Below are 23,806 nucleotides of genomic sequence, written 5' to 3' on the forward strand. Positions count from 1 at the left end.
TTATCACCGGGAAAAATGACCCAGGCCTTGGCCAAACTGGCGCGTGTGCTCCCCTGGCAAAGACATTTGTTTAGATCGGCCGTTTTCTGCGTCAGTGAGGAAAGTACATCTGGAGCTTCGTTTACGATGTGGACAATCTGAGCACAACATTTAAATTGGTATAAAAGCTATTAAACAACCACGCCAGCCTTCTTGCTGGGAACGACAATCCCTTACCCAGTACAAAATGGTTCACAAGGGAAAGTTGTGTATTTGGAGAGCCCACTAGGTGCAAGCAGAAGAGCCGAGCCTTCGTCAGACCGTCCAGCACAAAGTCACACTCCAGCTTCTAGGCCCCTTTTCTAAGGGACACCCCAGGCAGGCTACCGAGAATTGCCCTCAGAGAGCCGGGGCAGCGGATTAAACCAGACAAGGGGATTTGCAAGCATCAGCAATGGAAGGATCTCTTCTAAAAACACTTTCATGCAGAGCCGGGCTGCAAAATGGCCCTCGCCAATGCTTTAGGCTGCAGGAAGATCCCCAGGAGAGGAGACTTAGGGTCCTAAATATGTACCCAGGAGCAGAGGAGGGACGTTCAAATACTTCACAGCCAGACAGGAAAGAAACGGCCTAGGACAGGGCTCCCCCGACTGTAAGCTGGGCCACACGCACCCCATGGAGGAAGGGCTCCTCCTTCCCTTCCTGCCCAGCGGTGGCAGAAAGGCTGGCGGGGGTTTCCCCAAGACTATCAAACCTAGGCCAAGGTGAAAGGGGAGGAGGAAGTGCCACACACTCACACACACACACTCACACACACTCTCTCACACACACACACTTCAGGGAGCAGACAGATCTAGAAATGTTATTACCGACTCTCCGATCGGGTGCCACGGCTCTGGGAACCCTGCCCTCTTCCTCCCCCCCCCCATTTCAAATCATAAAAAGGGCCAGACATGCCCCTCCCCCCCCCCCCCCCCCCAGCACAGACATGTTCCCTCCTTCTAGCCCGCTCGCAAACTCCATGCAGGAATCTCTCCCATGGCCCTCTTGGTGGTTTGAAGTCTCCTATGTAGTCCTTCACTTAAAAATGTTGGGGTACCCCCCCCCCCCCCCCCGCTCTAGAGGAAGAGGTCGCAGTGTGAAACTCCAGGGAAGGAGACTGAGAAAATATTTCTTCCTGGCAGACCCGTCGCAGGGCCAGACAGGTCCAATGATGCGGCCGTGAAGAGGGGGGATCCCTCCGACGGACAGGACAGGTAGACATTTTGGAGCTCCGCCGCCTTCTTCCCATGTAGAGTCCATGGGCATGCCTGACCTTACTTTTGCTTAGGTGCCACCGTGGTGAGGGTGGTGGCATGACGACCCCCCCCCCCCCACACCCCCATCCCACCCCCGCCCGGCACCCTGGGTATGCGCCTGCCTTGTTCGCCCCCCTCTGATGATTCTGCTTGATGGAAAGTGGGGGATACGTACATGAAACAACTTCCCAGGGGACGTGACGGAGGCGAAAAGAGAACCGAATTCAGGAAAGTCTGGGATAAAGCTCAGAGATGCCCTAGCAGCGAGGAAGAGAGGGGAAAGGCAGAAATCCCCTGCCCCAGAAATGATACTGGGCAGATTAGACAAGATACGGTGGCAGATAAAGACCTCGCAACCTAAATTTCACCCAGCGTCAAGGAGTTTCCAATGAGCGAGACTGCATCGCCGACAATCAGAAATATAATGATACAGGAGGAGCAGAAATAAAACATCATCATCCCGGATTTGAATGTTATTTTACTGAGGTCTGTCTCCCAGGGACGAGTCCCCGGCCAGTAAGCCGGGTCTCTGAACGCAGCCCAAAATCACGAGCTAAGCCTTTCAGCCGTCTCCAGCAGGAATCAGTAAAAAAAAAAAGCAAAGACGTTTATTCCTAATGACGACACCAGGACACAGCCCAAGATCAGGCCCAGACATAATAAGAGGGGAACCCCCTTAGGTTCAGTCTGTTGCATTTTTATTTTTTTTTTTTTCCTGGCCCAGGAGTTTCTCCCAGCGCTGGGATCTGGTACCAGGAGCCTTCATTCACAGTTGTCCCCGGGATTTCCTCCCACTCTCAACGTTCTCCGTCTACTCTAGTCCTTGGCCCCCATCTCCGGTCAACCCAGAGAGCAGAAGAGCCAACCCGGGGGATCAAACTAGGGTCCAGCCACTGAGTCAGGCCTTGCTGCATTGTTCTATTCCAGTATTTAGCTTGAATGACATAATCAGCTATTTCCCCCACCTTTCATGTGGTTTGTAATTTCTCTCTCTCTCTGGCTTTTATTCAGCATCAGAAATGCACTGTCCCTAATACCGTACTTCTCTTACTAAGAAGGCATAACGGAACCACAAAATGACCTAATGTTATATTACATTAAGTACCTTTTATCTGAAGACCCATTATCTGGAAAAAAATAAAATTAAAAGCATGGCCATAGGCCCCAATTCCATAATCCGGAAGAACATCTATTATCCATCTATTTGTGTAAAAAGGTACTCGATTCCCTGGTCTCATGCAAACTTACCCCAAGCAGTATGCAGGGAGTTGTGGCAGAGGCAGACATCACCGTATTATATTCAGAGTAAGGCAAGTTCAGAGAAAGGAGAGGTATGCAAATCGGACAGGCACAGACGCATTCCCATATTTAACAGCCGCACATTGAAATAAACCTCTGCCACATTATGCAAGGTTTGCTAATCATGCACCAGACATAGACAAAGTTACCTTAAATGTCCCCTAGATTGTCTCTCTCTCTCTAGGTTTTAACATCTTATTGCCACTTTGTAGTAAATCGGATTTCTCTAGAGGAGGTGGTCAGGAGGCCGCAGCAGGCAAGGGGGAGAGGGTGAAAAGGAAGGAAAGTCAATGTTCGGAGAAAGCAAGGAAGAACATGGAGAGGTTTTATCTTGTCTTTTTTTTTTTTTTTGGAGGAGGGATCCTCTTTGTTTTGTAGAGCATTTCAGATTACGTTTTAAGGGAGCTTCTCAGAAAGCTGTTGGTGTTTAAAAAAAAAAAAAAAAAAAGAGAGAAACTGCAGAACTATTTGTACTGTGGCGGCAGCAGCCGCAAACTAACCTGCGACTGGGCCTTCTCTGCAGCCACAGCAGGCCGGCCGCCGTGCCCATGCCGGCAGACGTGGCGGGGGCATTGTCAGAGGCTGTGGAAAGGGGGGCTCGGGCAACTGGCAGCGCTGCGCTTCTGCTGGTTCGACCCACTCCCGCCGATGCCAAGTTTAGCTGCATGGTCAAAACCCAGCAGAGCTCTATCACCCACGCTTGGCAAAATAATCCCCCCCATCTCCAGTTCAGAGAAAACCAATTTCGAAAACAGCTTCAGTGTTAAGATGAAAGGGAAAGCAGGAAACAGTGAAGAGACAGAAGCAGGGACTTCCCGGGAGGAGGAATAAGGGCTTGGGCAGAGTGGAGGAGCCCCAAAATGTTCCAGGGCCGGGTGGCTGAGCCGTGCCCGACTGATCCTACAGTTCTCAGTCGTGCAAACTTGCCTCCCAGCCAGCCAAGGACTTGGTTGGGTCTGTGTTGGTTTTGGACTTCCCCATGTCTAAGTGTTCTGCGATACGTCAGACTGCTTCTCTCAATTTAAAAAAAAAAAGGCACAGCCCCCAGATTCCTTGGAGAGACATTGGTTTTAAAAAAATAAAGAAAAGAGCACGGCTGAGCCCAAGTGTTCTGTAAGCCCAGACGTCCCTGTCAAGCCTCGAGCAAGGGGAAGGCAGCTCAGGAATTGTGAAGGGCCTCAGCCCATCTCACCCTCTCGCACTCTTGTCCTGTAATTACAGCGACAACTAAATAACAAAACAGTTACTCTCTGCCCTGCTGGCACGACAGGCAGGCCTGGATTTCTTTTGGCTGGGTCAAGCAGTGCTTGAAGGACAATGATTAGGAGCTGAAGTTCAAATAAAAATGCAATGAATAAATCACTTTTGCTTATGGGCGCTGGAAGGAAAGCCGAGCCGCAGCTCCCCTTCACATCTTTGCAAGGATGGATGGCTGGGGTTAGGGAACGTCCTGCGTCACTGGGTAAATCAGACACAAAAGCTAGAAGAGCAGTGGCGGCTCCAGAAATGTTTATATGGGGGGGATGGGTGGCACAGTGAACTTCAGAGTGGGTAAATGCCGAGTGGCTTTCCCTGCAACCCATCAAAGTGAGGGTATTATCCCCTGCCCCACCCTCTTTATTACTTCCCTCCCTACCTGCCCTATGTAAGCATGTGGAACCAATGTAAGCACGTAATATAACATGTATAGCGCGATATCGGAACTACGTTTATAACACCTGCAATAAATATGTTAACACTCGCACGAATCTTTTGAACACTCTGTTAAACATCGAAACTTTGTAAACCGTTGTGATGGCAAAACCGAACGACGGTATATAAAACTCGATAAATAAATAAGAGCTGACCCACAAATTAATATGACCACTGTGAAATGACCAATGCTGACAATAACATAAAAGGTGGAGGGGAGAGAACAGAGATTCATTTTTATAAGGAAAGTGATTTGTGACGTCCCATCTAGTGTTCTTCCCAGACAGGGTCGGAGGTTATCGGATCCGTCTGTCTTTCTGCAGGGGGAATCTCCTGCAGCCAAGCTCCTCCCTGCTCTCTGGGAAGCGCATCCTGTTAGCCGTCCCCGCTTGCACAACTCTTCAAACTGCCCCAGCATGTCCGCACAGTCTGGTTTTTCTCTGCATCTGGCTGCCACAGAGGATGTTTGGTAGGACGATGCTCCTATCCCACCCAGGCAGTTTACTTCTATGCACCTCAGGCAAATCAGCAACCTAACCCCAACTGCACACAAGAAAGGGGTGCAAAGTAACTTCAGTACAAGCCTCCCTTAAGCTGTCTCGCGCTTAAGTCCTAAACACACTTGAAAGTCGTTTCTAAACCATTTAAGGCAGGGATTAAATATCGGCCCCCTTTGCATGGAGCTTTCCAGGGACAGGGTCCAGACTCCCCTGCAGAGATGACCACTTCAGCCATTTAGTGAAATCAGTCCTTTAAACTGTAAAAAAAAAAAAAATTAACCCCCGCCTTTGCTGTTTGCGTACGGTTAGCTCAGAACTTTTGCACACAGGCGGCTCCGATGCCTCCATCCCCTCTGCAAAAATGCCTCTTGCACATCTGGTGTCACCTAAGCATCCTCCCTGCTGCTGCAGCAGCAGCGAACCCCTGCACTTGCTGACAGCTAAAGGGCAGTTTGGGTCCTTCTGCGGCAGCGGCTCCCGACCCTCCCCGCCGCCCCGGGAGCCGGGAGGGCGCGCGGCGTTCCAGTCCTTACCTCGCGAGCTGCTGCTTGCACGGCACGAGACGTCGCCGCCGAGCCGCCCAGACAGAATTCCCCGCTCGCGGCCCGCCGCCGCTGCAGGCTGGCCTCGGCCCCGCCCCGCCCCTCTGTTTACGGCCGGCAGCCAGTCAGCGGCGGGCGTGCTCGGATTCCTCCGCCGGGCAGCCAATGGGGGCGGCCGCCGGCCGCGGTGGGCTGGGCCTGCCTCCAGAGATGCCTGTCATTCCCGGGCCCGCTCCGGAAGCCCGGGATGGGCGCGAGGAGCCGCGCCGCCTGCCAAAACGCTCCCGCTACATCTCCTTTTTTGGTTATCCTTTGCAGGGCCTCCGAAAGCAGATCGGGAGGCATGCGCGCCCCGGAGCCCAGCACCTCTGGCTGTGCCTGCGGGTGCACATCTGGAGGACAAAAGGAAGGAACCTCAGCAATGGTTTGAGGGGAAAATGGGCTTCTCCTTCGGAATCCTCATTTATTTCCTCGCAGCCCCTTGCAGGGTTTCATTTTTTTTTTTTTATTTTCTATAAATTAAAACCATATGCATAGAGAATGAGAGGGGCGGGGGCAGAAGGAAAGGATTGCTACATCACGCGTATTTTACTGGCAAGCAGAAGTTTCTGCAGGGTGAGAGCCGAGGGGGTGACCCGCAGACGTTCCCAACAAAAAGTGCGTTGCTGACATTGATCCCAAAAGGTGGCCGGGGCCCAACAGCTCGCTGCCTGTTGTAGATTCCCAGGGGGGGGCAGCAGATGTTTCCCAGCGTTGGGCCCACGAAGAGCTGTGGTGTGGCCGAGGAGGGACTGGAAAGTGGTGGGTCCAGACCACTGCTGTTTGCCAGAGGCGGAGCCGGACCCTGGGCTGTGCCTTTCGAAGATATTTGGGGGATGCAGTTTTCGACAGACTCAGTGGCAGAGTATGTGGGAGCTAGAAGCAGCACCTTTGCAAAGGGTGGGCAAGAAAGTGACCCTGCCCTGGCTAAAAGCATCCTCCTCATTCCCTTCAAGGGCCGTCAGTGCTGCACTGGCAGGTTTTTAGGGGTTTTGCCAAAGACTCGGGGGGTTTTAGATGAAAAATTGCCAGGAGCACTGGCTGCTAATCAAAATGTCGAAGATGCCAGCAAAATTCTGGAGATTTAAAAGGCAAGTACTGAGGCCAGAGCTGTAACAGTCCTCAGAATGGATTGCCCTAGGCAAACCTTCAGTCTTCTGGCACACGCAGCCCCCTCCCCTCCTACCCCCCATCGGTGGCCACTCCAGCACAGTTCTCCTTAGCAGCAGTGACTCTGGCACATCACCCCCTCTTAATCTCTTCCTTCCCTCTCTGCCCAACACCCCCCTCCCTTCCCTGCCACCAGTAAGCGCGTTGGGGGAAGGGGCTGCATGGCCGAAGGTTTGCCTAGGGTGCCAAATGCTCTTGCACCGGCCCTGGCAATGCAGCAGTGGAGACTTGCAGCCTCGGGAAGCAGAAGACCTGAGGTGCACGGTGCTGTCACAGAGCCCTGACGCTGCCAAGGCAGCGCTCACAGCCTCTTGAGAGGAAGTTGCAGCCATTGTGCAATTTATTTATTTATTGAAATAATTTATATTCCGTTAATCCGCAAATCTCAGCAGATTTCACCAACACATGCACAATAAAATAGACAGGAAACCTAAGTAAAAGAAACATCAAAGGACGCCTTGTGTCCTATGGCCCAGAACTGCAACTGGCAGCGACTTGTTTAGGTGAAAAAGTGGATTCTAATAGGGGGATATTGCAAGACATTTCCCTGGGTGGAACCCTGCTTTTCCTGCAGGTAATTGCCCCGAATGCAGGTAAAAACATGCGGGGCCTCAGTGCACGTGACGAGAGGCATTCCCAGGGCTCCAGTTTTTGGCGGGGCCGTTTTTGTGGGATAATTTTCAAAAGGAGAGGCTGCACCCACTTTCCTTTTGAACACTGGTGTAAAGTCCGTGGGTAATTGGATGTCAGTCTACGTGGGGCAATTACAACCCCCCCACACGCACGCACGATTATTGCTGTTATTTATTATTTATTTATTTTTTACTTTTATATACCGACATTCATGTAGAAAATTTACATATCATATCGGTTTACAGTGAAAACACAAAAGTTGCAAATAGCATTACATAGAACAGGGTGACATGGAACTGGGAATAAGGGATCAAAAATGAAGGTAAATAATGACAACTGAAAAAGTGTGAGCCACGTGAGGATTAGAATGACTCTTAAACAATATCAAATCAAGAGAAAAACATATGATAATAAAGACGCAATGATAAAAAGCCTATAAGATAAACAAATAGTAAGATCAAATTATATACTAAAGCAATGAGAATAAATATACGATGATAATAAGGCATTAAGGAAGTCAGAAAGTATGTTCAGTCTAGACCAAGCCAGATGGCGGAGTCCATTCCGGGCGAGAATGGAGCACGAATGACCTAGAAGAGAGGGAGCACGTACTTCCTTGTGAGTGTGAAGCAGTATCGATTAGTGTTCCGGGATGGATCTCCCTGATTTCCAGGGGGGGGATCATCTGGATGAGGAAAGGCTTGTTTGAAAAGCCAAGTTTTAAGGTTTTTTTTAAAGTTAGTGGGCATGATTCTAGCCGGAGATCTGGGGGAAGAGTGTTCCATTGAGAGGGACATGAAAGGACTCTGCCAGTTTCCACTTCCTATTTACCACAGAAAGAAATGTGTGGATAGATCTAGAGAGAAGAGCTCATTCTGGACCTTATAATTACGGCTTCTGATAAACCTCGATAAAACCCAACTGATGCAAAAAAGAAAGTGCCAGAAAAACCCAACTTCCCCCAGTGTTCTCTCACCTGGATCCTCCGCTTTATTTCCTTAACAAACATTTGATAGTCCAGGAATGGTCTGAAAGCAGATTACAATCAAAAACAAAAAGTATAATAATGAAATATAATATACGATATAATAACGAAATGAGAGCGATTACAGCCCCATAGAGTCCAGGGGCAGGGGTCGTTTGTCTTCTTACTGGGCTAAGCAGGGGGAGGCCTGACGGAAGAACCCAAGCCTTTGCTTTCTTTTGGAAAGAGGTAGCAGGGTTCCAGGTGCGAGGGGAGTGGGAGAGGGGCAGCTGAAGGCCCTCAGTTTGGCAGAGGGCAGGGCTGGGGAGGAAGAAGGAAGTTTTGTGAGGATCAGAGGGTATAGAAGACAGAGACGGGAAGGATACTCTCGAGTCTGATTATTCACACCTTTGAAGAAGAAGCAGAGGGATTTTGAATTTGATCCTGGTTTCTCGTTAAATGGTGCAGTTTGTAGAGTGGGTCCGGATCTCGTCTGCCACCTGCCTCGATCCTTGGCCTGTCCACCAGATCACATTATCTGCTGCCTGCCTTGACCCTTGGCCTATCCATCAGACCACATACAGGCCGATACAGTACAGACCTGCTCTTGGACGTGCGTTTTCCCTTACCCCTTATTCAGAAAGGGGAGGAAAACACGCGTCCAACCCGCAGCACCTAATAGGGCCCTCAACATGCAAATGCATGTTGAGGGCCCTATTAGGTATGCGCGCGGGATACAGAAAGTAAAATGTGCAGCCAAGCAGCACATTTTTCTTTCAGAAATTAGCGCCGACCCAAAAGGTAGGCGCTAATTTCTTCCGGCACCGGGAAAGTGCACAGAAAAGCAGTAAAAACTGTTTTTCTGTGCACCCTCCAACTTAATATCATGGCGATATTAAGTCGGAGGTCCCAAAGAGTAAAAAAAGTTAAAAAAAATAAATAAATTTGAATTCGGCCCGCAGCTGTCGGGCCGAAAATCGGACGCTCAATTTTGCCGGCATCCGGTTTCCGAGCCCGTAGCTGTCAGCGGGCTCGAGAACCGACGCCGGCAAAATTGAGCGTCAGCTGTCAAACCCGCTGACAGCCACCGCTCCGGGTCAAAAGGAGGCGCTAGGGACGCGCTAGTGTCCCTAGCGCCTCCTTTTGCCCGATTCTACCACAGCACCTCATTTGAATACTGTATCGCGCGCACCGGCCACTCGCCGGTGCGCGCGCCGCGAGAGCAGGCGTTCGTCCACTCTCCCGCGTTTTTACTGAATCTGCCTGATAGTCGGCTGCCAACTTCTGCCCACTGCCTGGAATACTTGTTTTCGCTTCTGTGGACCCCAGGGACCCACCTAAGACCTGCCGGCTGTCAGAACACAAGGGCTGAACCTGCAGGGAAGACAGGTGTAAAGGCGTAGCTCCAGCTGCCCTGTCTAAGGTTGCATCCACCAGCTATACTGTGGATCAGACAGACCTTTGTCCATCCACTACACGGCACAAGGGTCGACTCTCCACAACAAGTTGCTGAAGCCATGGACCCACGGACCTGGCAGCTTTACAGGCCATTCCAGAGCTGGCTATCCGTATCCAACTGCAATTATGGGTCACATATAATCATGGCCCCAACACTATATATATACTTTTTTTGGGAAAATTTTTTGTATGCTAATAAAAAGACTTTCTCATTTCAAAATAGAATAAAATAGGGATATAACTACCCCGGGGCGGATTCCCGCCGACGACCGGCCTGGGGATTCACCGCCCAGGCCTGCCCAGGAGATACCACCTGGTCTGCCGAGTGCGGCTCTGTCACAGCCACGCTCGGCAGACCACATGACTAGAGCCACCGGCCCACCGGGGGATGCCCGATCCCCCAATAGGGCAGTCCGCCCCTGAAGTACCCTTAAAGCTAATTCGTTGCACGTTGGAACTGCAAAATGCTGCTCATGAAATACACTAAGAGAGAAGCTAACCCTTAACAAGATAAAGCAGGGGTGTTACCTTCAAAGAATTGCCCCAGAAATGTGATTTCACATTGGGCTAAAGGACTATTGCAACTTTAAGGGAAGTTATATGTATAGTGTTGGGCCCATGATGATATGGGGCCCATAATATCGGCATGCAAAAGTCTCTGCGTATTGCAGTTGCCATTGGGTGGTATGAAGGTCCTTGATGTTAATGTTTTGAACACATCCAGACCATTGATTTTGTGATATAATACCATATGGGTTCCAAGTGTTTTTTATGTAGGTATTTCTGGTGGGCAGCACAGCAGTGCATGTAAATATTAGGGCATCTAATACCCGTGCAGCAGACATGGGGAGGTTACTAGCCTGACCAGGGCACCAATATGTCTCACTCCGATCCTCCCCCTGAGATGCATGGCATGTGTGCTCTCACCTCCTTCATCCCCTCACGTCTTTCTAACTCCCTTCCCTCTCATTTATTTAGATTTTTATATTTATTTATATTCTGCTTTTCATACTTTTTTTCAGCACTTACAACCTAACAGGGTCATTCTCAAACGCTTATCGCGTGCGATAGCATGCTGGGGACAGCAAGGGGAGGAGTCAGGGCAGCGAGGAGACAGACTCCACAGTCTCTTCACTGGCAGCGATAAGCTAAGCAACGTTAGCATTGCCAGTAGCTCACCCAATAGCGCCACCTTTCATGGTGGCGCTATTGGGTGCGAAAGCACCACAGTGATGCAAAGACTGCCAGTTTTCGCAGGCCCACCCCCTGTTTTCGCTGGATTCACCATTCTGCGAGAGAATGGTGAATCCAGGCCTAAGTTTGTAGCTGAGGCAATGGAGGGTAAAGTGATTTGCCCAAAGTGGGACTTGAACCCTGGTCTCCTGGTCCTTAGCCCGCTGCTCTAACCACATGGCTACTCCTCATTCATTCCCTTCCCTTTCACTCTCCCTTCCTTTTCCTTCCTCGTTCACCCTTCCCTTTCACTCCCCTCCCTTCCTTTTCCTCTCGATCCCTCCCCTCTCTCACCCCCTCCTCTCATGTTACTCTCATGCCCCGGCTTCCTTATCCTAGCAGGGCTGGGCCTCCCTGCTAGCAGTGTCCTTCAGTGCCACTTCTTCTGCTGGTGGAATCTGTCCTCCTCACAAGTGGCTTTCTTCACGTGGCCCTCCCACCAGTGGGGCCACGTGAAGGAAAAGTAAGGCCGACCAGCCAAACAAACTTCAAGGGCCAGATCTGGCCCTCAGGCCATAGGTTAGGGACCCCCCCGCTATAAGAGTATTGTGGAAGTCTTGTGAAGTTCATCTAAACGTGTCAAGTCCGTAGAAGATTGATGTAACTGCTCCAGACTGGATTTTGGACGGTGTTTGTATTATATCCATAGCTTGTGCAGTTTTACTCTGCAGGAATCTAAGTCAGCTTGTTATATGAGTGAACCCCCATATATACTTTGAACTGGAGTTGACTCATCTATTGAAGGGAAGACCCCAGTATGTGCTTGAGTCACTCGACCTTTGGCCTCAGGGCGTTTTGTAATGACCAGGTATTGCACTCTCTCTGTCATGCCTTATGAGAAGGTTTCAGAGATGCAGAATAATTAACATCAGGAATGAGGAAATGCAGCAAAAGAAAACAATATAACTCTTGTAATGCCAGCAGAGTCGATGCACTTAATGGGAAAAGGTCAGTCAGCAGCCCGGTACCGAACAGACAAAGACCAATGATAGTGACAGTGCGAGGTCGTGACCCTCAAGCCTGTCCTGGGGAATCCCTGGCCAGTTGGGTTTTCAGGATATCCGCAGTGATGATTCACGAGATAAATTTGCATGGATGGAGGCAGTGAAGTCGTATCCACCTCATACAAATTCACTGTGAATATCCTGAAAACCCAACCGGCTGGGGGGTGGAAACCATTGACCTGAAAGAATTAAAACAGCAGAAGGCGTAATTAGCTGGGCCTGAACATGAAACTAATCTAACGGGTGGGATTCGGAAACTGTAACCTTCAGTAAATGGCTTCTATTATTTCTTGGCACTGGAACAAAAGCAAACCCATTTCGATGCCTATAAATCAGATGTACAGTAGAATGGAAATGCAAGCTGGAATAATAATACTGTGTGATGACTAGCGCTGTACCCGGGAGGCGCATGGAGATACCACGGGCTTCGGCCCACGCCGGCCTTCAGCAGGGGCCGGAGGCCTTGAAACGCCGCATTCGCAGCTCCGGAGCTGCTTTTTAATCGGCCTAAAACTCGGGTGAACATCGGTTTCAACCAAGTCAGCTTTGGAAGAATCCGGGAATTTACGAGTGAAAATCGCTTTAAACGGAAATCAGAAACGAGCTGGGCTCGCTTCAGAGAATTCAGCTTGCTAAAGTTGCACAAAGAAAGCTGCCCACCTGCTCTTTTCTTTTGACAATGAAACATTAACAGACTTCTCCCTCTTTCCTGGAAGGAAACATGAACCAGTTCATCATTTTGGTTTGCGGGACGAAGAAGGACGAGTGCCTGCAGTCTGGTCGCTCAAAGAAGAAATAAAGACCTCCAGCGTGACCCAAGCAACGTTCCTCGGGCCGGATTCAAAGCTGTGAACTCTGGGCCCAAAAGCGGCAGCTCGGCTTCCTGAGGAAAAGCAGAGTCTCCCCGAGCCACCCTGGCACGGAACAGGAGAGACGGGTGCAAGTCAAGGCACGGCCTAGCAAATTAGCTCTTATATCAGGAAGATTGTTTTTGTCGGCTTACTCATAAAAATGCCACTCATGTTTTCATCTTACTGCAGTGGAAGCGTTTATTTATTGTAACCTGTTGTGTTAGCACGGAAAGGAGGGATCATAACACTGATAGCCGAAATGAAAGGCTGAGAAGCCGGAATGAAGAGGCAGTGCGCCCTTTGCTTGGATGCGTTTTATTTTGTCGTCATACTCCCACGAATAATAAGTAAAAAGCAGGACGTTAAACAAAATTCATGGAGGTCTGAGTGCAGGAAATCGCTGCGTTTTTGTGGTCGGAGTCACTGCGGTGTCTGCAAACCCTGCCAAAATGTGTGGCCTGGGGTTTGCTCAGCCATTCCTGGTCCCCTTATCTGGTGCAGCCACAGACCCGCTCTCCTGTACAGAGATGAAGGGTAAGATTCAAACTTTCCTATAAAAAAATTAAAAATGATGGAAGTAGGCAGCAAGACAGGAGAGCCAGGAGGACAGGGCTCCAAGTGCAGCCTCTGCAATCTTGCTGTTCATGGATGCGATCTTGCATCAGTCGGCACTCGCCATCAATTCTTCATTCCCATCTCTCCGTGCGCTCACTGAAGCAGCCTGTAACTACAGGACAAACGTTTCTTTTTAAACTTCATGAATTCTTCCAATAACTGGCGTACGCCTGGCCTCCACCCCCACATACCAGGGCTTTTCCCAAGACATAGTGCCTTTTAGCACCAGCGGTGTCTCAGGTTTCCACGTCTTTCATCCTCTGTGCACCGGTGGCCAATATGTTCAATAAAATGTTTGCTCATTGGGGGCCGATGCAATACCATGCGCTGCGAATATCACACTGCTTAACACGTGATCAGGCGTGCGTTTTGGACGTGCTTCCATAACCCCAATGCAATATGGGGATTAGCGTGTCCAAAAACGCAGGTCCAAAGCACCACGTAGCTAACAGCGCTCATCATATGCAAATTCCGTGCAGCCGAGGCTATTGGCTGTAATACCCGTGATTTAAAAAAATGTCTTGCGTGGTCAATGCGCCCATTGCAATGCGGAAAATTTTACGCTGGCCCAGGACTGGCATAAAGGTATGCCTCGCTCAAGGACTCATTGAAAAAAAAAACTCCTGCTTGCTGTGATTCCCCTTATCAGTATCATTGCTAAGTAGGAGGAACTACAGAAAGCAGATTCCGGTTAACACAAAAATCTCAGGTAAAAAAAATGAATCCTGGGCGCCCAATATGAACGCACAAGATACACGGTCCAGGCCGTTTATCGTGCATGTATATTGTGCCGTAGCGGGAGAAAATGGACGCGCGTATTGACCGTCCATTTTCCCAATCCGCACCGACAGCCACCTCTCCTGTGCGCCCGACGGCGAGGAGGTGCTAGGGGTGCACAATTTTCCCTGGCGCCTCCTTTTTCATGCGATCCCTCATTTAAATGTTGCATCGCGTGCCCAGGAGAGGTGGCTGGGCGCTCATCGGGATAATGGGCGCTCAACCACGAGCGCCCGTTTTCTGCGCACAAATATTGCATCGGCCCCCCCAATTCTCACTGGGGGGCTGTCTTTCTCTCTGCACTTTGCAACCATAACACTCCCTGCCACGACAGGCAGGCGACCTTCCGGGATCGTCTTCCCTTTCCCCCCAGTGTCCGGGTGACGGAGGAGGGCAGTGCAGCATGAGGGCTCCCGGACAGCGCTCTGGATGCCACAGAGCCGGGTTCCAATCCCACCCCACATGTTTGCCTGTTCTAAAGTGCCAGTTCCACACTTGGCCTCAATTTACAAAACATATTGAATCTGCATCCCAATTGCTCCTCTTCCTGCACAGATGCTGTATTAATTTCAAATCTAATGCAATGTGTCGTACAAAATAAATTCCATGAACCATCTGTTTTATATATGACATAAAGAAACAAAAATATATTGGAAGCATGTGAGAGTGAGAAGTGAACCCCAGCCAGCTGAAAACAGTGCTCGGAAGGACTAAAGCGAAAAAGACTTCAGGCACCCAAACTCTGAACTGGGAATTTTTCAGCTCCTGGGAAGATATATTCAGATATTGTGTTGAGAGGATGTACGTCACAGCACTGCCTATTTCACGAAAATCATATCAACCCCCTTTACATATTATGTGCATATGTTATCAGCTGCATTACAATATGCACGAACCTCATTATCTCTTTCCCAATACGCATCCAACATCTGCAATGGGATGCAGGAAGCCAAACTGAGCCGTGCTCCAAACAAGCAACTGGGAATCACCTGCCCAGAATTCATTCCCTGGACCTCTCAGACCACTCCCACGACCCAGCTTCAACAGAACCATTTGGAAGTCAACGAAAAATAGAAATCTTCCATTTATTGTGGTATTAATCAGCTCAGCAGTGTCCTGATTTATTTACAGAAATAAAGATTAATAAAAATATATCTGTCGAGTGACTAGCAATGCATTTCCTGACTTTGTACGGCGGTATGTGGTATCTGTTGTGCTGGAGGTGGACCCTTGGCCTGGTGCAGGATTGGTACGGCTCTCTGGTCGGACCCAGAGAGCGTCTGCCAGCAGGAGGCGGAGCGCAGGAGGAGACAGAGTATATAGCTGGAGCTTCGCCAATAATAATCTGGGGTTTCCGCAGGTTGGGCCCTTGGTTACCCGGACCGCCTGGGCTTAGGTGGGCCTCTGAGGGTCTCCCGGAGAGCTGTGCCCACCACGAGCAAGGGTGCGCGGCTGATGAGGAAAGGATGCACTAGACCTGAGCAAGGATCACCAGAGACCTCTGGAAGGAAACAGGCAAAGGAAGTCCTCCGGGCGAGATAGGCAGTGCTTATAGGTCTAGTTTGAGGTAGGCTGTGGGCAGCGCCCGAGCAGGCTGGTCTGGTGGTCTCAGGAGTAGCAAATATAGTATCCGAGTGGAGCGCAAGGGTCAAAGCCAGGGTATCCGTCCAAGAGTGGTCAGCCAAAGCAAGGGTCAGTTCCGAGATCAGTCCGAATGTAGTCAATAGGCAAGCAGAAATCAGTTCCAGGCAGCGGTCAATGTGGTCAGGCAAGCAGTGGCCAGTTCCAGGCAGCGGTCAGTCATGGTCAAGCAAGCAGGGGTCGGGTCCAGGCAACGGTCAAATGTGGTCAGGCAAGCAGAGGTCAGTACAGTGAATCAGTCCGAGAAGGTACCACCAGAGGAGGAATGTGGAGCAGGAATCAGGACAGACGCAGACACAGAGGACACAGAGGACCACGGGAACACAGGAGCACTGGAACATCACAGGAACGCAGGAGCACTGGAACATCACAGGAGCACTGGAACATCACAGGAACGCAGGAGCACTGGAACATCACAGGAGCACTGGAACATCACAGGAACACAGGAGCACTGGAACATCACAGGAACGCAGGAGCACTGGAACATCACAGGAGCACTGGAACATCACAGGAACACAGGAGCACTGGAACATCACATAAACACAGGAGCACTGGAACATCACAGGAACACAGGAGCACTGGAACATAACAGGAGCACTGGAACATCACAGGAACACAGGAGCACTGGAACATCACAGGAACGCAGGAGCACTGGAACATCACAGGAGCACTGGAACATCACAGGAACCCAGGAGCACTGGAACATCACAGGAGCACTGGAACATCACAGGAACGCAGGAGCACTGGAACATCACAGGAGCACTGGAACATCACAGGAACGCAGGAGCACTGGAACATCACAGGAGCACTGGAACATCACAGGAACGCAGGAGCACTGGAACATCACAGGAGCACTGGAACATCACAGGAACACAGGAGCACTGGAACATCACAGGAACGCAGGAGCACTGGAACATCACAGGAGCACTGGAACATCACAGGAACGCAGGAGCACTGGAACATCACAGGAACACAGGAGCACTGGAACATCACATAAACACAGGAGCACTGGAACATCACAGGAACACAGGACCACTGGAACATCACAGGAGCACTGGAACATCACAGGAACACAGGAGCACTGGAACATCACAGGAACGCAGGAGCACTGGAACATCACAGGAGCACTGGAACATCACAGGAACCCAGGAGCACTGGAACATCACAGGAACCCAGGAGCACTGGAACATCACAGGAGCACTGGAACATCACAGGAACGCAGGAGCACTGGAACATCACAGGAACACTGAAACAGAGACTGGATCAAGGAACAACACAGGGTCAAGGAACGTAGGACGGCAACTAGCTATACCGGAGGTATCGACCAGTTTGCCAAGGGGAGGTCCTGGGGATAGGGCCTCACTTTAAGTAGGACGCTCAATTGTTGTTATCCGGGCGCGCCGCGGAGGGAGTGTCTGTCGCGGACACTTTAAAGGGCCGTGGGATCCGCGCGCGCACACCTAGGGGCGTGGCCCCGGCACGGGAGGACGCCGAGGCCCTGCACAAGGCTTGCAAGGCGGCCTGGGAGGTCAAAGGCTCAGAGGAGGTGGAGGACACCGACGCGGAGCGCCGGGGATGGCAGTGGCTGGCTGCAGCAGCGGGGGACGCGGGGCTGGGGCCTGTCGGAGCGCGGACCAGGTGAGCAGGGCCGTCAGTTGTGGGGCCACTGACGGGACGCGGAACAGTATCTTTCCACTATCGCAGCAACCACACTACTTTATCCCGATTTATTGAGGCTCACAACACTGGGAGGGATTAAGGAGAGCACTTTTTAAAATTAAAAAATAAATACCTCTTTGTGAGTTAATGTTCAACATGTTTTGATTGCACCAAAAATAAATATTACAACTAAACCTGGCACACGTGCGTTTCCTCAGCAAACCAGGCAATAATATGAAAACCGTCCCGGTCCAGTTTCCAGCATAACCCCTTCCCCTGCCTCCTTCCAAAAGTACAGCAATGCTATATAGAAAATGAGATCAAATACCCCACCATCCCCTGCTAACCCCTCCACCCCCCCTCTATTAACTGCACACCCAGATATAAAGCTCAAAGCTTACAATGGATGGAGAGAGACTAACTGCACACCCCACCACAGACACAGATCTAATCTAAGGCTAATTTATGATTGCACTTCTGGCTTGTGGGAAAAGTCCATGAATATAATTCCACCCCCCCCCCAAATGAGAAGAATTTTTTCCTCAAACCCGGAGACTCTTCTGAGGCCACGTAACAAATTCCTCCAGTGCCAATATGAGGGGGAGTTATTCACCCACGTGACCTAATTCCAGCCAGTTCCTTGAAACAAGTCCACAGGGTCATCGCTCAAGTCAATCGCAACATTAATTAACTTGTCTGTCTCAGAAGGAACTGTTCTAAATGCATTAAAACAAGCAGTGATAAAGCCGATCATAAAAAACAAGGCTAGTAGAACGGACGATTGGGACAACTATCGTCCAATATCCAACTTATCGTTCCTAGCAAAAGTTCTCGAGAAAGCAGTCTTATCCCAGCTTGATAATCACCTGGAAGATCAAAATATTCTATTCCCAAATCAGTCTGGATTTAGGAAACATCACTCAACCAAGACATTAGTCCTCTCATTAATGGACTCGGTTCTACACAGGTTTGACGCAGATGAATCTTACTGTCTTGTGCTTATTGACTTAACAGCAGCATTTGACACTGTGGACCATAACCTACTATGCCATCAGATGACAAATACTGGGATCGACGGCAGGGTCCTCAGATGGTTCTCTTCATTTCTATCTAACAGACATTCCAAGTCAAACTGGGCAACCATATATCTGACTCTTCCCAGTGTGATACAGGCCCTCTCCGCAGCACTTTTCAATATTTTCATGCTACCTTTATGTAAATTAATGACAAATCTAGGAATAACTTTCTTCTTGTGTGCTGACAACATACAGTTTTACATACCACTCTCCAAATCATTTGTAAATACAATCTCGCTACTTACTAACCATATGAATGCAATACAACAACAACTTTCGCAACTTAAACTCACGTTAAACCCTAAAAAGACTGAAATCATTTGGCTGAGTAGAAACACTCCAATAGTTAAGCTACCTGCCCTAGACCTGGGTAAAATCAAATAAACCCCCTCAAACCCCCTCAAACAGGACTTAGGTATATAGACAGATGAGAACCTAACAATGAAAATGCACATCAGTAAATTAATCAAGACAGGTTATGCCAAGTTGCATATACTACATCGATTGAAACAACCATTAGTAACTTTGGTGGACTTCCATACTGTATTGCAACTCTAATATTCTCAAACCCAGATTACTGTAACTCCTTACTACTAGGTCTTCCAGCAAGTCACTTAAAACCACTGCAACTATTACAAAATATCACGAGAAGACTCTTATTAGGATCTAGAAAATATGACCACATCACACCCTCACTGATGTCACTGCATTACAGTTATTAGTACAATCCAGAATCTACTATAACGTTCTAATGATAATATTTATTATTAATTACAGTAACACTAACCTGTTAGGAGTGACACCTTAACCCTACAACCTCAACGAACATTAAGATCTCAAAATAAAGAACTATTGACTATTTCCATAATACAGAGCACACATCTGACGCAAATAAGAGAAGGCGTGTTTTCATTAGCAAGTCCAGCGCTCTGGAATTCTCTGCCTGAGATTTAAATGTGAGTTTAAAAATGGCTATTCAAAAACACTTATAAATTAACTTAAAAAATAATGGAAAAAAGAAAGCCAAAAGACAAGATCAAAGAAAGAATGTAAGATTATCAAAACAACCCACCAACTAAGGTGAAAACTATCATTTTGTTTTAATTTCCCGTATTCATTGCCTAATGTACTAGATCAAATATAAATATATACTAGAAAATTTACTTGAATAGATATCAATACATGCTTAGGACTATTACCCCTGTAACCAATCATTATTTGTTTGTTGAATTATAACTATGAATGTCACTTTGCAAACCGTTGTGATCTACACATGGAACGACGGTATATAAATAAATAATATTTTCTCTCCGGGCTAGCAAACTTCCCTTCTTTCCAATGGGGAAACTCTTTCTGACAAGTAACTTTGGATTCACCCCTACGAGTCCCAAACAAGAACAAACATCACAAAATGACCTCTTCTGGTGAAAGAGCTATCCTCCGAGAGATTATCTACCTCCAATAGATGGCGCTACTGCTGCCCTTTTGTAAGGGGCAGATCCATGAAATGGATCCGCGCTGCTGAACAGGTTTTTGTCACGATGGCTATTTGCCCCACTCCCACTGGGAGAAAGCCAGAAATGATGACATTTTCTGTACCGATCTTCACAATGACAAAGGTTCCCTTCTCCAAGAGCTGGTGACAGCTATGGCACAGATAAGCAGTGACCCACATTTGTGTCATTGTTTCTGGCTATGGAGGCTTCTCCAAGCACCTGTTACCTAAACAGTGCCCGATTTTCTCTGACAAACCTTGTGCATTTTGTTTTCATGTTATTATCTTACTGCATTCAGCAGTGCTGCACTGAGTGTGGGTGTACAGTCAGGGTGCTCTGCATCCTAATTCCACTGGAAGAGGTGATACATTGCAGAAGTACCTGTTATCTCCACAGTAGGACAAAAGGGCCTCGGTGCTTTGTGCTGTTCTTGAGAATCTGGACGCAAGCCTCTGGCTCACAGCCGACAGGTCTCATCTGTTGGGAGTTGCACTTTGGAGGTGCACACAGGGCCGATGCTAGCATTTTTGCTGCCCTGTGCGAACAATTACCGTGCTGCCCCCTCCTCATTATTTTAAACATAGAATATCCCATCTCAGTTAAATATGCAGAGCACAGACTCATCCTTACCAAATACAGAATAAAGAGGCTATAAACTATAAATAGAAACTGAACTGGAAACCGCAACAACGCAGACTCTGTATGCAGTGCAGCAATGGAGAAACAGAACCATCACCAGTCCTCATAAATCATTCATCAAACAATAAAATCGAGGAATATAAATCAATCATATTAGTAAAACCATACTTGCAAAAATTATATTTCAATGATCTAAGGAACAGAATAACATCCAATAATTAAGAGCTCATACACAATTTTAAAAATTTCCCAAACAACAATAAATTATTTCAAAATGGCAAACACAGACATCCAATAATTAAAAGTAATAAGGATGGAAAATTCACCGCTCTCCATACCTGAAAACTTTTTATTTCCAGTCATCCTGAGTAAGGCATGGATTAGTGAGGATGCACAAATTTTCTTCACACACACACAAGCAGGCTCTTATTCTCACACACACACACAAACACTAGACAGGCTCCCATTCACACACACTCACCCCAGTCAGGCTCCCATTCACACACACAAAAACAACCCCAGACAGGTTCCCAGTCACACACACACACACACATACATACACATACACACCCTAGATAGGTTCCTATATACACAACAGACAGGTTCCCATTCATTCACACATATACACACCCTAGTCAGATTCCCATTGACACACACACACCCCAGACAGATTCCTACCTACACACACACCACACATACAGAGTCCATACAGGTTCCAACGCACACGGAAACACACACACAAACCCAGTCAGACTCCCATTCACACTCAAACCCCAGTCAGGTTCCTATTCACATACACACAACCCCTCAGTCAGGCTCCCATTCACACACACCCTCATCCCAGTAAGGCTCTCATTCTCACATACCACACACCCTCACCCCAGGAAGGCTCTCATTCTCACACACCCTCATCCCAGTAATGTTCTCATTCTCACACACCACACACCCTCACCCCAGTAAGGCTCTCATTCTTACACACCACACACCCTCACCCCAGTAAGGCTCTCATTCTCACTCACTACACACCCTCACCCCAATAAGGCTCTCATTCTTACACACCACACACCCTCACCCCAGTAAGGCTCTCATTCTCACACACCACACACCCTAACCCCAGTAAGGCTCTCATTCTCACACACCACACACCCTTACCCCAGTAAGGCTCTGATTCTCACACACCACACACCCTCACCCCAGTAAGGCTCTGATTTTCACACACCACACACCCTCACCCCAGTAAGGCTCTGATTCGCACACACCACACACCCTCACACCGGTAAGGCTCACATTCTCACACACCACACACCCTCACCCCAGTAAGGCTCTCATTCATTCACTCACACACACATACCAGTGGGAGCCATTCTGCTGCTCCTCCTGTGCTAATCAAACCACGCAAGGCTAGCACTTGCTCCATGCTGACCTAGGGCATTGCACAATCAGCATAGAACATGTGCTAGCGGTATACACCGGCACTGAGAAGGAGTAAGAGAATGGATTCCTTTCTTCGGCTGCCGGTGGGATGGGGTCCACCGGAAGCCTTGGGGGCCTCAACCTCTTCTAGGTCACCGGTGGGATAGAGTCCCAGTGGGATAGAGCATCTATTAAACTAGAACAAAGGGGAAAGCCGACAGTCACTTAGCAGCACATGGTTCGGAGAGAGATTTCTTCAAAGGATACTATTGATGCATTAGAATTAGGGCATCCCGACAGTGAGGTTCCAATTATAAGAAAAGTAGTCCAAGTGCCTGTAACTAAAAACTCACCTGAGCTAAAAAATTCTAACTTATCCCTTAAAGAAGAATGAAAATACAAACAAAAAACAAACTTTGAAATGTTTGTATGCTAATGCCAGAAGTCTAAGAAGTAAGATGGGAGAATTAGAATGTATAGCAGTGAATGATGACATAGACTTAATTGGCATCTCAGAGACATGGTGGAAAGAGGATAACCAATGGGACAGTGCTATACCGGGGTATAAATTATATCGCAATGACAGAGAGGAGCACTCTGGAGGAGGTGTGGCGCTTTATGTCCGGGATGGCATAGAGTCCAACAGGATAAACATCCTGCATGAGACAAAATACAAAATTGAATCTTTATGGGTAGAAATCCCTTGTGTATCAGGGAAGACTACAGTGATAGGGGTATACTACCGTCCACCTGGTCAAGATGGTGAGATGGACAGTGAAATGCTAAGAGAAATTAGGGAAGCTAACCAAATTGGTAGTGCAGTAATAATGGGAGACTTCAATGACCCTAATATTGACTGGGTAAATGTATCATTGGGACACGCTAGAGAGATAACGTTCCTGGATGGAATAAATGATAGCTTTATGGAGCAATAGGTTCAGGAACTGACAAGAGAGGGAGCAATTTTAGATCTAATTCTCAGTGGAGCACAGGATTTGGTGAGAGAGGTAATGTGGTGGGGCCGCTTGGCAATAGTGATCATAATATGATCAAATTTGAATTAATGACTGGAAGGGGAACAGTAAGCAAATTCACAGCTCTTTCAAAAGGGAAATTTTGATAAAATGAGAAAAATTGTTAGAAAAAAACTGAAAGGAGCAGCTACAAAGGTAAAACGTGTGCAAGAGGCGTGGTCATTGTTAAAAAATACCATCCTAGCACAGTCCAGATGTATTCCACACATTAAGAAAGGTGGAAAGAAGACAAAAAGATTACCAGCATGGTTAAAAGGGGAGGTGAAAGAAGCTATTTTAGCCAAAAGATCTTCATTCAAAAAGTGGAAGAAGGATCCAACAGAAGAAAATAGGATAATGCATAAGCGTTGGCAAGTTAAATGTAAGACATTGATAAGACAGGCTAAGAGAGAATTTGAAAAGAAGTTGGCCGTAGAAGCAAAAGCTCACAGTAAAAACTTTTTAAAATATATCCGAAGCAGAAAGCCTGTGAGGGAGTCAGTTGGACCGTTAGATGATCGAGGGGTTAAAGGGGCACTTAGAGAAGATAACACCATCGTGGAAAGATTAAATGATTTCTTTGCTTCGGTGTTTACTGAAGAGGATGTTGGGGAGGTACCCGTAATGGAGGTTTTCATGGGTAATGATTCAGATGGAATGAACCAAATCATGGTGAACCTAGAAGATGTGGTAGGCCTGATTGACAAACTGAAGAGTAGTAAATCACCTGGACCAGATGGTATACACCCCAGAGTTCTGAAGGAACTAAATATTTGTAACCTATCATTAAAATCATCCATTGTACCTGAAGACTG

General features: G+C 48.2%; 1 protein-coding gene across 4 annotated transcripts in view; it reads right to left on the reverse strand.

Annotated features, from left to right (window-relative positions):
* The window catches only part of LOC115089200 (non-muscle caldesmon-like), a 268,564-nt gene extending 263,158 nt beyond the window's left edge, over positions 1-5,406 (reverse strand). For all 4 annotated transcript variants that reach the window (XR_003856028.1, XR_003856027.1, XM_029597254.1 and 1 more), the window contains exon 1: positions 5,302-5,406. The gene's annotated coding sequence lies outside the window, so the exon portion shown is untranslated. The remainder of the gene's footprint in view (positions 1-5,301) is intronic.
* Positions 5,407-23,806: the final 18,400 nt, after the last annotated feature.

This window comes from Rhinatrema bivittatum, chromosome 4 (genome assembly GCF_901001135.1).
Source record: "Rhinatrema bivittatum chromosome 4, aRhiBiv1.1, whole genome shotgun sequence".
Taxonomy (NCBI): Eukaryota; Metazoa; Chordata; class Amphibia; order Gymnophiona; family Rhinatrematidae; genus Rhinatrema; species Rhinatrema bivittatum.